At 42.2% G+C, this 17,061-nt stretch overlaps 1 protein-coding gene across 2 annotated transcripts in view; it reads right to left on the bottom strand.

The window, feature by feature from the left end:
- The window catches only part of TTBK1 (tau tubulin kinase 1), a 122,438-nt gene that overhangs the window by 26,885 nt on the left and 78,492 nt on the right, over nucleotides 1-17,061 (bottom strand). The gene's annotated exons all lie outside the window — the stretch shown is intronic.

The following is a 17,061-nucleotide window of genomic DNA, read 5'->3' as shown; positions in this document are numbered from 1 at the left end:
GCATTCATTGCATGGATGCTATGGATCAAGATAAAAACATGGATCATGTCTATTATATCCTCATACCTGAAAGGCTGAGCTGGGGGTACAGCTCAAGCTTTGCAGTATGAGTTGCAAAGTAAAGGCAAACTCAAAGGGAAGCGAGATGTGCAATTTGACTGTGGTACAAAAACTGTAGTAAAAAAACAGTGATTTTGATATTGTAATTTTTAAAATATGCATCTGTGAATCCTTCTTACCAGCTGACTCCAATTTCTCATGCTTGTTTACTTAAATTAACAAGAGTAAAATGTGAAAAGAAGGCCTCAACATCAGTACAGATCAACGCAAAACTCTACAGTGAGTTTTAGTGTAAAGCTAGCTCACTCTCTCTCATGTCTGTGTTGTCTCTTTGCTCAAGCCTTACTACTGTATCTTAATTGTAGTCACTGTTACAGCCTCATACTTGCTACCCCACTGTTCCACACCATCCCCTTGCAGTACTGTAGGGTGACCAGCATTTAATAAGCTATATGCAATTCTAGCTGTACTCTTGAATCATGATGAGCCTCTCAACCATGTAGTGGAGAATTAGAGAGAGGCAAGTGTTCTGAGTTCTTTTTTTGGCAGGGGATTTAGACATTTACAATACCTTCTAGGCCAAAAGTCAACTGGGATTCAATATTGCATTAAATGGTGACAAATGGGGCAGGTGGGCTTTATTATTGCATTACAAAGGCTGCTGCTTTCCCCAGTACAGGCTATGTTTTGTGTGTGAAGCGGGCCCACACCTGCTGGAGCTGGGATCTGGAAATGCGGAGGACAGAAGGCATAAGTCTGTGGTTTCCTGCTGTGAGGGGCATGTGCCTGCGGTGGGGCATGCGCACGGGGGTGCTCTCCGCCGAACGGCTGCGCTGTATGAAAGTGCCGCCAAGGTGAGGGTACTGTTCTGTCTCCAGGGTTGAGGAGGAGAAAACGGAGGACGCCAGTCTTCTTAGGGGGCTGTACCTCGGGAGAGAGTGTTGAGAATGCCTGTCCTCCTCCAACTGCAAAAGACCAAGAAGAGTGGAGGAAAAGGTGTCAGGCAAAGACTTGACTCGCTCCTGGTTTGTGCTGTGCATGCTGCAGAAATCTTCACTGGCGGATGGCAAACACTTCTGCTTTACAGGGACTTAACATAGCCTCCATGTTCACCCATCTCTAGGCTAATCTCCTACTGTTACATGAAGGGGCCCTTTAAAAGTAAAAGGTACACTTAGGCCTTATCACTGCACTTTCACAGAAGTGAGGCAGTTCCATACTTTCTCTATTGCAGGTTTTTTTAATCAAATAATGGAAAGAGGATAACAGCTCTGAAATTAATTTTTGTTTGCCTCCTCAGTTTTTTATTAATCCTGCCACACCCCCTTCCAAGTTGCAAAAAATAGTTGCTTGGATATAACTATATTTTTCTATATTCTATATTCATATTTTCTATATTCTTAAAACTAAAAGTCACACTTTAAAGTAAGGAGATTTTTTTAAAAAAAACAACCAATGATATAACAGGAAGGTTTAATTTAGGCTACCTCAAGCCTATCTTGCTGTAGGGAAGCCACTTACAATACCTTGATTGGCAACTAAATAGAGATGCAAACCATACAACTGTAAACTCTAGAAAGTTATAACCCTAAAAGTTGAGCCTTTGCTTTTTTTAAAAAAATTGCCTTTCTTAGCCTATTAGATAAGGGAGAACTGAAGCTTGCATAATTATTATATGCTTTTACTGGCAGTTCATCCCATCCCTTTTTTCCTTTATTATTTAACGGAAATCAAATGTGCGTAATTCCTTCAATGTTAGAAATCTTTTGTTGTGTTAATTGCTGTGCCCTGAACCTACCCTAGTACATTTTTAAAAAGTCCATACAATGATATTCTAGGATTTATATACAGATGCCATTATTCATGTATTAAATAATGTATTTCTGCTAATAAGCAAGTTTCAGAAATATATTGCTATGGCATGGTTGATGTATTTTATAATTGTCATATTATAGATTAATATAAATGTAGACATCATTAGAAAAAAGCAATGAATAAATGTTATTAAAAATCAGAGCACTTTTTATTTCAGGATTCACAAACATTTTTTAAAATTAAAAGCATATAAATGAATCTTGATATAAAATGCCCACATAGGCTAATTAAGCAATTCATTGTTAAATTAAGATAAGCATGAAAACACTGTCTAATGCCATATTGATAAATATTAACATTCTTAACAGAAGCCAGGAGCATGTCCCACCATAATGTTTAAGATTATTTTTAACATGAGTATTCTTCATTTCAAAACATTACACTTTTGTAATTTGAAAAGAATAGAAGAAATCTATGCAAAATAAATATACAAATATATAACTTTCCTAAAAGTTACCAAATATTGCCACTTTATATAGTACTATAAAACAATGTACAAAATAATTTGTTTAAGATGATGTGGAAATGACTGATGCATGCTTTACTGGATTTTGATATATTCTTTCACATATCCAAGAATCTAGCATCTAATATGGATTCTAGAATGATAATGGCATAAAAGATAATCAGACATGATAAAAAAATCCAGGTTTGCTGATATTTTTTCATATCTGCAAAATAGGAAGCATTTCAAGTTTTAGGCTCATAGAAAAATGGACCAAGAAAACCTAAAAAGATTTGAATAAGTATAGTTCTCTGCATCTAGTTGAACTAATCTAGGAACTTCAAAAGATGTATTGAATAAACTTGCAGACTCAATTAACAATTGCTATATATGTGAGAAATAAAGTATTGTAGAGCAATTTTTTAATCATTAGCTCAATCTACTGGAGAACTGCCTCCAAAGACTATTTAATGATTCCAAAATAGAGAAATGATTAGATGGAGTATTACTAGGTTTGGTACTGGGCTCACGCTCCATATTTTTTCCTAATGACTTGAAAGGAAAATCTTACTAAGCTGTAGATATCGCAAGATTAGATGGAATAATTAAGACGGGGTGGAATGGGGTGGGACTTTGAGTCAATGTTGACTCCTGGTAACTGCCAGGACACGTCCCTGCATTTTTCTTGGCAAGATTTCCAAAATGGTTTGCCATTGCCTTCTTCCAAGGACTTAATGGACATGATTGGCCCAACATTACCCAATTGAATTTGTTCCTACAGTGAGACTAGAACTCAAGTGTCCTGATTTTTAGTCTGGTACCTTAACTGCTACATCAAATTACCTCTCTAATTAAGATCTAGAAGACAAAGAAAATCCAGAATGATTTTTAATATCCTAGAAAATTAGAAAAGCAGTAAAAACACAATTTCTTATATTTAGAAGAATGAAATCAATTATATTTAGAAAAATGCACAACTATAAGCTTGGAGAATTAGTTTAACAATATGAATCATTAGAGCAGAATATGAATCACAGCATGAAATTGCTGCAAACAAAGTACATATAAATGTTAAAAGCTATGCTTCCTTTATATCAAGCTATGCTTCCTTTGAATCAAGCTTATGAGTTCATGAATACCTCTCTGAGGCTTTTTTGGCAATGACACAGAAGTGCTCAACTACTGCTTTCTCCTGAAATTTCCTGAAATTTCATGGTGGTCTCTCACCTAAACATTAATCAGACTCAACCATTAGCTTTTTAAAGTAAGTCAGAATCAATCAGCTGTGTAATTTTCAGGCTCTATTTAAATAAAACAGCTTTCAAACAGAGAAAGCAATATTTTTATTCTACTCTGGTTCAGGTTCTGTACCTTAAGTATTGTGTCCAATTCTAATCATCACATGCTTTTGCATATTAACTATAAGAGATTCGATGTTAGAACCCTAACCCTTAACAGTTAAAACTGATCAGGGGAAAAGAAAGTAAACCCTATAAAAATAGTAAAGTTTTGCATATAGTTAGATTGGAAACAGAGTAGAGAAGCAATCACAGGTTTAAGTTATAGGTTTCAGTTGAAGCTGTTCAGTTTCATCCGAACAGCTTGAAAAGTCTCTAAATTATAAAAGAGAATTCAGAAATGGAACCCCATATCTAGGCATATCTAGGTTACCATAACTATAAATGTATTCATGGAGAAACTGGAGATACTCTTCCCACATCCATCCTTTCTTTTCTTCCTTTTCATTGTTCATCTTTCTTGTTCCAGATTACCGTATTTTCACCCATATAACCCGCCCACGCAAATAACCCGCCCACGCGAATAACCCGCAGGTTTTCAGGATCGTGTAAAATATTTTCCGTATACCCCGCCCACGCATATAACCCGCGACGATTACGGGAGAAGGAAACAGCTGAGATGGGGGGGGGAAAGAAACGGCAGGAAGGGAAGGGGAGGAGGCGGGGGCGCGGCTGTGGCTCCGTTTTCACACACACACACACCCCTCCCTTCTTCTGCTTTGCTCTGTGAAAGGGCTTCACTGCCGAAGCATTTGGGTTTAAAAAAAAAACACAGCTGAGATCGGGGGGGGGCGCGCTAAAGAAACGGAGGAGGAAGCCTGCTCACGCGGGGGGGGGGGAGTTGGAGGAACGCAGAAGGGAAACAGCTGAGATCGGTGGGGGCTAAAGAAACGAAGGAGGAAGCCTGCTTTTCTCCCTTTTCCTGCTTGGGTTTCGGGACGCCTTCGTGAAAACCCCACCCCTGGCTCTGGGCGAAGCGACCAGGAAGAAGCAGGAGGTGGGAGGAAGCCCGGATTCTGCAGCCCCTCGCCTTCTCTGGGCTTGGAAGTCCGGCAGGAAGGGAAGGGGAGCAGGCGGCGGTGCGGCTGTGGCTCCGTTTTCACACACACACACACACACACACACACACACACACACACCCCTCCCTTCTTCTGCTTTGCTCTGTGAAAGGGCTTCACTGCCGAAGCATTTTGGTTTTAAAAAAAAAAACACCGTCCCTTTCTCTCTCCAGTTAACAGGGCCAACCCAAGTGGTGCATTTTATCTGGGAGACGCCACGCAACGAGGGAATCTCCTTTTGGGGGGGGGTGTGAGACGCTGACAGAAAAAGGGCAAGCAGTGGCCGTGTGAGGCGGCCTTGAGAGCTCCAAACGACCTACCGTACTGGCTGGCGAGGTTAGTTCTCTAAAGGCCGTTGAAAGCTCCGGGGAAACCCCTTTTTCCGCCCTCGGAGCCCCCGGTGCTTCCTCAACCCCCCCACACTTTTTCCTCTTTGGTTCACCCCACCCCCGCCCTCAAGGGCCCGGGACTCTGGGAAAGTGTGCAGCTGGGGGGCTGGGGAGGAGAGAGCGTCTACCGTTCCTCACGGGAGGCACTTCGAGCCCCACCGTATCTGAGAGGCTCTTAGTCGTCGTGTGGGAGAGGAGAGAAAGGTTAAAATGTTTTTGAAACATAAAAAGAATCCTTTGTGGGCAAACTTAAAGCTGCTGGGCTGCACGGGCTTGCTGTAAATTGAGGGCATGTTTTGCCTTTATTTATTTTGCCGCCTCCCCTTCCCTTCCTCGGAGGGGAACGCTCGGAGCAAAAGGGACCCCCGCCTCGTTAAAGCCGCATCCGACGCTTCACCTACAAACGATCCCGATTCTCCCGCGTCCTTCCTTCCTTCCCTCCCTTCAATGTACCGTACTCTTCCTATAAAGAGAAGGGAAGCGTGAACAAACTCCGGGCAGGAGATGGGCTCGCGTAGAGGTACCAGAAGTTTAACCGTTTCACCTAAGCCACAGCTCGTCCTCTCTTGGGACAGCCTTCCGCCGACATTAAAACGATGCGTGAACTTGCGAACAACTGTGGCAGGCACGGAAGGGAGGGAGGGAGCGAAAAAAGAAGCGAGAAACGGATATTTTCTCCCTCTCGTGAAGGGGGGAGGATCTGGTGCTTTCCGGCTCGGGCTCCTTTTCTCCCTTTTCCTGCTTGGGTTTCGGGACGCCTTCGTGAAAACCCCACCCCTGGCTATGGGCGAAGCGACCAGGAAGAAGCAGGAGGTGGGAGGAAGCCCGGATTCTGCAGCCCCTCGCCTTCTCTGGGCTTGGAAGTCTGGCAGGAAGGGAAGGGGAGCAGGCGGCGGCGCGGCCGTGGCTCCATTTTCACACACACACACACACACCCCTCCCTTCTTCTGCTTTGCTCTGTGAAAGGGCTTCACTGCTGAAGCATTTTGGTTTACAAAAAAAAACATCGTCCCTTTCTCTCTCCAGTTAACAGGGCCAACCCAAGTGGTGCATTTTATCTGGGAGACGACACAAACACACACACACACGACACGTGCGGCAGGAGGAGCGGCGTCCTCCGCGCTCTCGGCTGCCACAAACGCCACGCAACCAGGGAATCTCCTTTTGGGGGGGGCAAAGCAGGGCAGTTTCTCGCCGTTCTGCGAAGCTGGGAAAGGATGCGGGAGTTTCCTTCTTCTTCCTGCCCCCCTCCGTCTCCCCGCTGCCACCTTTCAGTCTCCCCAGCCTCGTCCGGGAGAAGCGGCTTGGTGGCGTCTTCCTTTCGTACCCCGGTGCGCCTCCCTCGCCACCGCAAGTCGCCTTTTGCCCCCCCCACCCAAATAATAATACTAAATAAGCAGGTGCGCCGCTTGGGCTGGCTTGGCTTCTCGGTTAGATAAGACCAGCCGGTGCCCCCCCTTTTTTTTGCCGGTTTATTTCGTCGTCATCCGCCAACCCCAGAAATCCGTGCAGTTCGAAAGCTGAGCGAGGCGAACGACCCCGGCGAGGGTAGCAGTAGCGTCTGAAGAAGAAGCCTCCCCTTCGCAAAGGCTCTTCGGCTTCAGGCAGCCAGCGGCTTCACGAGAGGGAGAAATCCGTTGTTATTTTTTTGCTCCCTTCTGGCGAAGAGCCTCTCAGATACGGCGGTGCCTCCCGTGAGGAACGGTAGATGCTCTCTCGCCTGCCAGAAGGGAGCAAAAAAATAACAACGGATTTCTCCCTCTCGTGAAGGGGGAAGGAATCTGGTGCTTTCTCCGCTCGGCGACTAAGAGCCTCTCGCCTGCCAGAAGGGAGCAAAAAAATAACAAAGGAGCAGAGAAAGCACCAGATTCCTCCCCCCTTCACGAGAGGGAGAAATCCGTTGTTATTTTTTTGCTCCCTTCTGGCGAAGAGCCTCTCAGATACGGCGGTGCCTCCCGTGAGGAACGGTAGATGCTCTCTCAGCGTCTGAAGAAGAAGCCTCCCCTTCGCAAAGGCTCTTCGGCTTCAGGCAGCCAGCGGCTTCACGAGAGGGAGAAATCCGTTGTTATTTTTTTGCTCCCTTCTGGCAGGCGAGAGAGCATCTACCGTTCCTCACGGGAGGCACCGCCGTATCTGAGAGGCTCTTCGCCAGAAGGGAGCAAAAAAATAACAACGGATTTCTCCCTCTCGTGAAGCCGCTGGCTGCCTGAAGCCGAAGAGCCTTTGCGAAGGGGAGGCTTCTTCTTCAGACGCTACTTCTACCCTCGCCGGGGTCGTTCGCCTCGCTCAGCTTTCGAACTGCACGGATTTCTGGGGTTGGCGGATGACGACGAAATAAACCGGCAAAAAAAAGGGGGGGCACCGGCTGGTCTTATCTAACCGAGAAGCCAAGCCAGCCCAAGCGGCGCACCTGCTTATTTAGTATTATTATTTGGGTGGGGGGGGGCAAAAGGCGACTTGCGGTGGCGAGGGAGGCGCACCGGGGTACGAAAGGAAGACGCCACCAAGCCGCTTCTCCCGGACGAGGCTGGGGAGACTGAAAGGTGGCAGCGGGGAGACGGAGGGGGGCAGGAAGAAGAAGGAAACTCCCGCATCCTTTCCCAGCTTCGCAGAACGGCGAGAAACTGCCCTGCTTTGCCCCCCCCAAAAGGAGATTCCCTGGTTGCGTGGCGTTTGTGGCAGCCGAGAGCGCGGAGGACGCCGCTCCTCCTGCCGCACGTGTCGTGTGTGTGTGTGTGTGTCGTCTCCCAGATAAAATGCACCACTTGGATTGGCCCTGTTAACTGGAAAGAGAAAGGGACGATGTTTTTTTTTGTAAACCAAAATGCTTCAGCAGTGAAGCCCTTCCACAGAGCAAAGCAGAAGAAGGGAGGGGTGTGTGTGTGTGTGTGTGAAAATGGAGCCACGGCCGTGCCGCCGCCTGCTCCCCTTCCCTTCCTGCCAGACTTCCAAGCCCAGAGAAGGCGAGGGGCTGCAGAATCCGGGCTTCCTCCCACCTCCTGCTTCTTCCTGGTCGCTTCGCCCATAGCCAGGGGTGGGGTTTTCACGAAGGCGTCCCGAAACCCAAGCAGGAAAAGGGAGAAAAGGAGCCCGAGCCGGAAAGCACCAGATCCTCCCCCCTTCACGAGAGGGAGAAAATATCCGTTTCTCGCTTCTTTTTTCGCTCCCTCCCTCCCTTCCGTGCCTGCCACAGTTGTTCGCAAGTTCACGCATCGTTTTAATGTCGGCGGAAGGCTGTCCCAAGAGAGGACGAGCTGTGGCTTAGGTGAAACGGTTAAACTTCTGGTACCTCTACGCGAGCCCATCTCCTGCCCGGAGTTTGTTCACGCTTCCCTTCTCTTTATAGGAAGAGTACGGTACATTGAAGGGAGGGAAGGAAGGAAGGACGCGGGAGAATCGGGATCGTTTGTAGGTGAAGCGTCGGATGCGGCTTTAACGAGGCGGGGGTCCCTTTTGCTCCGAGCGTTCCCCTCCGAGGAAGGGAAGGGGAGGCGGCAAAATAAATAAAGGCAAAACATGCCCTCAATTTACAGCAAGCCCGTGCAGCCCAGCAGCTTTAAGTTTGCCCACAAAGGATTCTTTTTATGTTTCAAAAACATTTTAACCTTTCTCTCCTCTCCCACACGACGACTAAGAGCCTCTCAGATACGGTGGGGCTCGAAGTGCCTCCCGTGAGGAACGGTAGACGCTCTCTCCTCCCCAGCCCCCCAGCTGCACACTTTCCCAGAGTCCCGGGCCCTTGAGGGCGGGGGTGGGGTGAACCAAAGAGGAAAAAGTGTGGGGGGGTTGAGGAAGCACCGGGGGCTCCGAGGGCGGAAAAAGGGGTTTCCCCGGAGCTTTCAACGGCCTTTAGAGAACTAACCTCGCCAGCCAGTATGGTAGGTCGTTTGGAGCTCTCAAGGCCGCCTCACACGGCCACTGCTTGCCCTTTTTCTGTCAGCGTCTCACCCCCCCCCCAAAAGGAGATTCCCTCGTTGCGTGGCGTCTCCCAGATAAAATGCACCACTTGGGTTGGCCCTGTTAACTGGAGAGAGAAAGGGACGGTGTTTTTTTTTTTTAAACCAAAATGCTTCGGCAGTGAAGCCCTTTCACAGAGCAAAGCAGAAGAAGGGAGGGGTGTGTGTGTGTGTGTGTGAAAACGGAGCCACAGCCGCGCCGCCGCCTCCTCCCCTTCCCTTCCTGCTTCCAAGCCCAGAGAAGGCGAGGGGCTGCAGAATCTGGGCTTCCTCTCACCTCCTGCTTCTTCCTGGTCACTTCGCCCATAGCCAGGGGTGGGGTTTTCACGAAGGCGTCCCGAAACCCAAGCAGGAAAAGGGAGAAAAGGAGCCCGAGCCGCCGAGCCAGCCCACTGCCGCGAGGAAAGTGGTGGTCCCAAGCTCTCCCTTTACCGGTAGTTAATCTGTGTAAAATATTTTGCGTATACCCCGCCCACTTTTATACCCCGCAGGGGGGCGCTGTGCATGTAAAAAACGCATATAACCCGCGGGTTATATGGGTGAAAATACGGTAACAAGGAAGTGAAAAGCTACTCTCTTTTCAAGCTGTTTCAAGTTCATAATGCTCCAAATGAGAATTTCTTTTGTCCAGTGTTACATTGAAAAAATAAAGCTCTAGGTTTTTTGCCTTTGTTTTCTTCTTATAGCTTAAGTTAAAATATTCAGTAGTATACAAACAAAATAATGATACTGGACATTAGATATTTTTGTTTGACTTTTAGGCATATGAATTCAAGAAAAAAACCTAGTGCAGATTAAGGTAAATTAGATCATATATTTCTTTAGAAATTAGAAGTTCAGAATCCTACAAATTAAGCAAAAAGTACTATAGTCAGAAATAACACAGAACATATATGGCAGAATCTTTTGTTAAGTATCAGGAATACCTCATTACATATTGAAGACATGATATTTATGCACCATAATTAGGCACAAAATCTTCCTAATTTTAAACAGGTTGATTTTTTTATTCAACTGAATTTTACTGTAAAATAATGACTATTTAATAAGATTAAATCCTAAACTCGGGTACAATTTTCAGACAAAAAAAGCCAGTTCTTGTGAGCAAACACTACACTCATGTAACTCTCATAGTGCAAGTTGGAAACATAAATCAAAAATTGACTATGTGAATTCTGCTTTCTCGTTATTTTCAAATATTAACAGATAATATTTACTTCTCAGTTAAGTATTATCAGGGTCAGAGTGTAAGTTATAAAAGGCTTGCAAAAATTGCTAGTAACAAAATTTGATTTGTTGCTTGCTCATGCTGTCCACCTGATGAATACAGTTACCAAAAGGATTCAGATAGTGTGCAGCTGCATCAAACAAATGTATTCCCCAGAATATTTACAGGATATTCTATAATAGTTTATAGAATAAAAGGATGTAAAGAGAATCTGAAAGTTATTTAGACCAGTATACTCAAACAACAGTACTGGGCTCCCTTCCTCAAACAGAAAGAAAAGCAAAGGACAGAGCTATACATACGATGGGTCAAGGAGAACAAGTGTACTTATGATTCATCATGCAAATTCTGTACTAAAGAAAGAGAGACCTTCTCGTTTCTACTTAAGCATTCTGGGTGAGGGAATTGAACATTTCAACAAAGCATTTTTGAAGTCTAGGAATACAGTACTTTGTGAAAAATTTGGTCTTAATCACCAAAATAAAATAAATAAAATGTTTTGTGCCAGTTAGTTTTCATTATTTGAAGGGCTTAGGAAAAGATTGCTGTCAAAGTCACAAATGTTGCTTCAGCTCTCACTCATTATTTTACTATTGCAGGAAGCAAATTGTGGGTTTAAACTTAATGTGGTGAAAAAAATGTTGTAATAAAATACCAGTAAACAAATACACACATCCTTCTCTGACAACAACAAGGGTCTTTTTGTTTTTATCTTGGTTTGAATGAGGTTCTATCACCGAGTTATTGGTGGAAATTAAAATATGCAAAGTTGAAAACCATTGGCAACTATTCATCAGTTGACGACAATGAGTTTACAACATTTCTTTGAAAAAAGTATGGATGAGAGATCCCTCTCTAATCAGTTGTAAAAATATGAAGAATGATACAGACATTCAAACATGCTCAGCATTTCATGGCCTTAATCAGCTAGCACTAATATATTAAGATATGTTTCAAGAATTTGTTTTAACATCTCCTGAAGTGTACTTAAAGGGCAGAAGAAAATCAATGGGTTTATTTGTACAAATTTGAACGTCTCATAGCATGGTATTTTTCATGAGGTTATGCAATATGATGTACATAACCTAAGTAACTAGTCCTTGTATATTAATTACATTAAAAATAAAGTTACTAATGTTCTTCTGTGCTAGAGAAATCCCCTCATGTGGCTTTCTTTTTGAGTAGAATTTTAAATCAATTGAGGTTTTTTTAAGACAATTAATTCACCAAAATACCATGGAATATGGTGGTAGAAAATAAGATATATTTGGAAAATGTGACATATATTTTTATTTTTTTAAAAAAGAAAAGGAAGCCAACAAGGAAAGGGGATGACTACCTGGTGATTACTTAGGACCTAGATTTGACGTTTCAATAGCTGAGCCCTCCCAGCAGTCATGTGACTACACTTCTCACACTTGGCAACAAGGCCGCATTTATCGTCATTTGCAGCATCCCATGGTCACCAGGCCACATTTTATGACAGTTTTGCTGAAAACTGACATGTACTTCCAGTTTTGAGCAAAACCATGCCCATATAATGAATGATTGGTTCACTTAACAACCGTTGCATTCATTTAATAATTTCATCACAAAAAGGTCATAAAATTAAATCAGTCATGTAACTGGCCAACTTTACAATCCTCACAAGTTATGACCGTGATGGGCAGGGTCCATTACAGTTGTAACTCAAGGATTACCTGTACAATTTCTTCAGAGGATGAGCCATCTTTATTTAAATGTTAAGACTTAAATTTCTTATGAACACATTGGAACTGAATTTAATTTCTGAAACTTCTTTAACTACAGAATCGGAGAGTAATAAATAGAGCATTTATGAGAGGGCTATTCATCTCTCACATATTAACTAGGACAATTATGAAAAAACAAAATGATATCCTATTGAATTATCTGAAAAAATTGAAAATGAGTCACAAATTAAATTCAGGCTGATTTTGGTGCAAAAGATAAAAACAATACGGAATCAGCCTGATTTAAAAATAAATGTATAAAAAGTTGAATCTTATCAGAGAGAGATAATCTGAACAATGTAATAACGCAGACAAAATATTGCCTTACAATTGCAGGAGGAGCAGAATAAAAGAATGATAACTTTGCGATGGAACTAAATATGTCTCTATAATGAAAGGCATTAGTCAGCATTTCATTATTTTTCAATATTAGACAGAAAGCAACAATCTGACCAGAAGAAGAATATTTAAATAGTATATTACAATTTTTTTTACTGATCAACAAAAAAGGTTTTTAATAAAACCTATAACTAAAGACAAAACTAAACGAATTTTAATTAAGTAATTAAAATTTTAAAAATGAATAAAACTCCATGATCCTATGGCATTTCAGCAATATATTATAAGATTTTTCAATACATTTTGATTAAACCTTTAAAAAAAGTAACAAACAAGAATCAGGCACATCCTGGAAACAGACTTTTCATTGCTATGATTTATAAAGTAGGAACGGATTTGGTTCCTCCTTAAAGATATAGACCTGTTTTATTATTGAATGAGTATTATAAACTTTTATAACAAGTCTTGCTAAGAGGATATTTTTTTTAAATATAATAATAATATTATTATCTTAGATAATATTATCTGAGATAATATATCCTGATCCAGACTTTGTCACAAAGATATATATGAGAGAAAATATCAGATACATTTTGAACACTACTGGCAAGATAAACTAGAAGACCAAAGGTAAATTATTATTTTCCTTAATGCTAAAAAAACCCTTCAGTCCTCTGAAATGATCTTTTTGGTTACAGATCTGCAAAAAGTACACTGTGACCTTAATTTATTTACATGGGATACAGGGTACTATAAACCAGTACTTCCCAACTTTTCTGGCACCTGAGACCAGTTTCATGGAAGACAATTCTTCCAGACTTTGGGGGGGGGCGCGTGCAACCTAGATTCTGTGCATGTGCAGATGAAGCTTTGCTCGCTCACCCACCACTTGTTTGGCCGGGTTTCTAACAGACTGGGGACTATGCTATGAAGAACAAAAATTATTGTGAGTGTTGTTTCAAACTAATGTACTTTACTGATACTTTACTGATTACTCTAGTAATCTGAGTATATCAAGAAACCATAATCCTAGAAATTAAATTAGTTGCAGAAGAACACAAACTGAATATTTTGCTAACAATTGTTCATCTTAGAATCTCTTTTTTAACACTGATAGAATTTATGGAACAAAGTGACTTAATGTCAAGTTATCAAATTAATGAAAACACAGAGATTGATATGGAATTTGACAGAGAATGAAAAGCAATTTGTTTATTAGCTAATTGGCTTACTGCTGAAAAAGTCAAATCTTTATTTATAAAAAAAAGAATTTATTCAAAAATAATTATTTATCAATTTAGAAACATAATAACATATATTTCTTCAGAGAAGTAATTATATTTGCCTTGGCTACGAAGAATTTCAGCAATCAAAATGGATATTTAACCACAACTAAATTTTATATTTCAGATTATTTCAGCTCCCATTTAGAATAAGTTATTAAACAGCTGGCACTATGCTAGAGAGAGAGTTTTGTTTTTTAATTTAATCATTAGCTGTTCATTAGGAGAGAGGGAGGGAGGGAGGGACGGACAGACAGACAGACAGACAGACATGGATAGATTAGCTGGATAGAGTAATGAGCAGCCAAGGATTACATTCAAAAACCTGTTAAAAATTTGAAGGTGTACTATTATACCATGGATTTCAGAATGGATTGGATTTCTTTATAGTTCCATCATCTTAATGGAAGAGGCAGTATATATTTAGATTGATATACATATAAAGAAATCATTTTAAGAGACTATCAAGCAATTTACTAAATGTTTGAGATAAATATAGGAAAATAATGTCCATACTTTTCCTCTTGTGGCTCCTTACTTTCTTTATGATGAAGAAAGCACTAAGAAATTTGCTCAATGGTGAGAAAATAATCTATTTAAATTACAAGATATTAATATTTAAGAGGACTCTCAAATTGTTTGCTATGCCATGCTCTTGCATGGTTAGTTGATTCCAATATTCTCAAGTAAATAGTACAGCAAAACTAGTTACATGACTTATTAGGCTTACTTAAGACCAATTTATCTTATCATTTATCACAATAATTTCCATATTAGTCTTACTTCCATCTATAATCACTATTTATATTTTCCCTATTTTCTCCTATCCCCTCTCATTTGTCATTCCCTCATCTATGGTGAAAGCTGCATTTGTGAACCCATAGCATATTAAAGACATCTAAATATTTTTCACAGTTTTAAAAACAACTGTGAATCTAAGCAAAACATATGAACTATGGGATATATTTTCCAAAAGAGGTCCATCAGTACCTTGATACATGGGATGTTGTAGCTGTTGAATGAATAAAATAAGTATTGGGAGAATAGCTACAAATGTATAACTGAGAAAAAAACAAATAAAAATACAAAATTACAATAGATTGACTACTGAAGAAGTATAATTGTTAAACTTGTTTTAAGGGGGCATGTATAATAGTTTTTTAAGATGCTATTTCTGACATGTAATGATAATATTTTTCTATAATACTGAGGATTTATATGACATTCTTAAAAGTGTTCTGCATAGGTTATTTTAATAAAGAACTAGACAACATGAGACTCATATTTCCTTACTCAAACAGAGAACAAGTGTGATGATCGGTGGGTTAAAAAAAATCAATGACAGCAGGAACAACTTCTGATTTGCTGTCGGCTTCCCAATTGAGTTTCCTCGTGGAAAGTTGGCAGCGACTGTCAGAAATGTATCTCCTCCCTCCCTCCTTTCCTTCCCAGTAAGTGCTGCAAAACGTGGGAGTACAAAACGTGGGAAGGGAGTATGTGAATCCACAAATAGCTAGCACAGTGCAAGTACAGAGGGACTAGTAGAAGGTGCACCATTTCTCCATTAACTTTCTCCATGCAAGCTTTCCACCAGCAAAGACTTTGTTAGTGGGAAGGTGAGAAGAAGCCTGGCAATCTTATCATTTCCTTCTGGTTCCCCTCAACCACAGAAGTGCAACAGTGGCACTGAACAACAGGCACAATGTGGCACTTAAAGGTACAACATTCCCGTACATTCGCCCATTTGAGATACCTTTGTTCATAAAGTTTTGCCTTATGATGCAGCGTTTTGCCCAATGAAAGGTTACAAAGCATCAAACAGACCAAGAGTTTTAGTAGTATATAGATAATGTTTCGTAACTACCCAAAGAAGTAGTTCACAGGAATTGCAGAATTAAAAGGAAATGCAATAACTATTAGCTAAAAGCATAGCAAGCCCACCCAGTGACTTGCCCTAGTTTGAAAAAGATTAATTACATCATCACCCCAGTCACCAAGTCAAACAACATACAATGGCAACTGGAACTTGACTTTCCATTGCCAAGAGATGAAGTCATAAAGCACGATTACATTGCATAAAGTTGCAGGACAGCCATTGCACAGCTCGGGGAAGATGCATGAGAAGCACCACACAGGTCAGGAAGGGAGCACATGGGTGCAAGAGCAAGTAAGAAGCATTGCCTGGATAAGAAAAGGTGATAGGAATGTGCATGGAGGTTAGGAACACAACACAAGGGTATGCAGAGGGGAAGTGAGAGGTGTGGAACAGGTCAGGAAAGGTGCGTAAGGATGCAAAGGGATATGCAAGCAGTGAAGTATGTGTCAGGGACAGTGGGCATGGTTGAAACAATGCATGAGAGGCATGGGGAGGGTCAAGGAGGGTGCACGGGAGTCTGTGAGGAGGACTGCATGGGTCACGGAGAGTGCAAGGAGAAGCACTTGAGATACTGTGCAGGTTGAACACAGTATTTAAGATGTGTGATAGGTATGGGGCAGGTTGGGGTGGGTGCGCAAGAGCATATGAGTGGCCAGCAAGAGCACAAACAGCCTGAGAAAGGATACATAGGTAGGGAAATCTTAACCCAGAGATCTGCAACCGTCCCTGCTAGCTTCCTCGTTGACTTTCGGAAGCCACTTGTGATGGTGAGAGGACTGACATATAAATTTAATAATAAGCAAATGAATAAAATAAATCTGGCATGAAATATTGCAAATGGCAATCATGTGATTGGGGAATGCTTGGCAACTGGTCATTGGTAGAAATGGATTGCCAAGCACTTTGATCATGATCACATGACCATGGGGCTGCTGGGATGGCTGGAACTCCGAGAACTGGCCATAAACAGCATTCTGACTGTTTATAGCCGTGATGGCGAACCTATGGCACACGTACCAGAGGTGGCACACAGCGGTCTCTCTTGTGGGCACGCGAGCCATTGCCCCGGTTCAGCTCTACCATGCATGCACGGATACCTCCTGCCAGCCAGCTGGTCTTCAGGTCTTTGGCATGTGAGGGTGGGTGGGAGCAAGGGGCGCATGCATGTGCAGGGTGCATGTGAGGACATGCGTGCACGCAGGGGGTGCATGCAGGGGGTGCATGCACGGGGGCACACACGCATTGCATGTTGGGAGTTCAGCCGCACTTTGGGCACTCGGTTTGGAAAAGGTTAGCCATCCCTGGTTTATAGAATGCTGTAAACAAAATGCTGACTGGAAGGTCATAGGTCAAGGTCTATTTGTATTCAGAATAGGAGATTTTCTCTGGATGAGAAATAATAGAGAAAAAATTGTTGCCTGTTCTGAACCAACACTCAGTCTAAGAAAAAATAGATTTGTGGCCAAATTATCTTTTGATTCCATGCATAATAATACATATACA

This window comes from Thamnophis sirtalis, unplaced genomic scaffold (genome assembly GCF_051295495.1).
Source record: "Thamnophis sirtalis isolate CommonGarterSnake01/CBP01778 unplaced genomic scaffold, rThaSir2_p1.2 scaffold_6, whole genome shotgun sequence".
Lineage (NCBI taxonomy): Eukaryota > Metazoa > Chordata > Lepidosauria > Squamata > Natricidae > Thamnophis > Thamnophis sirtalis.
The sequence above is the reverse complement of the archived record's forward strand: the minus strand, read 5'-3'. Positions and strand labels throughout refer to the sequence as shown.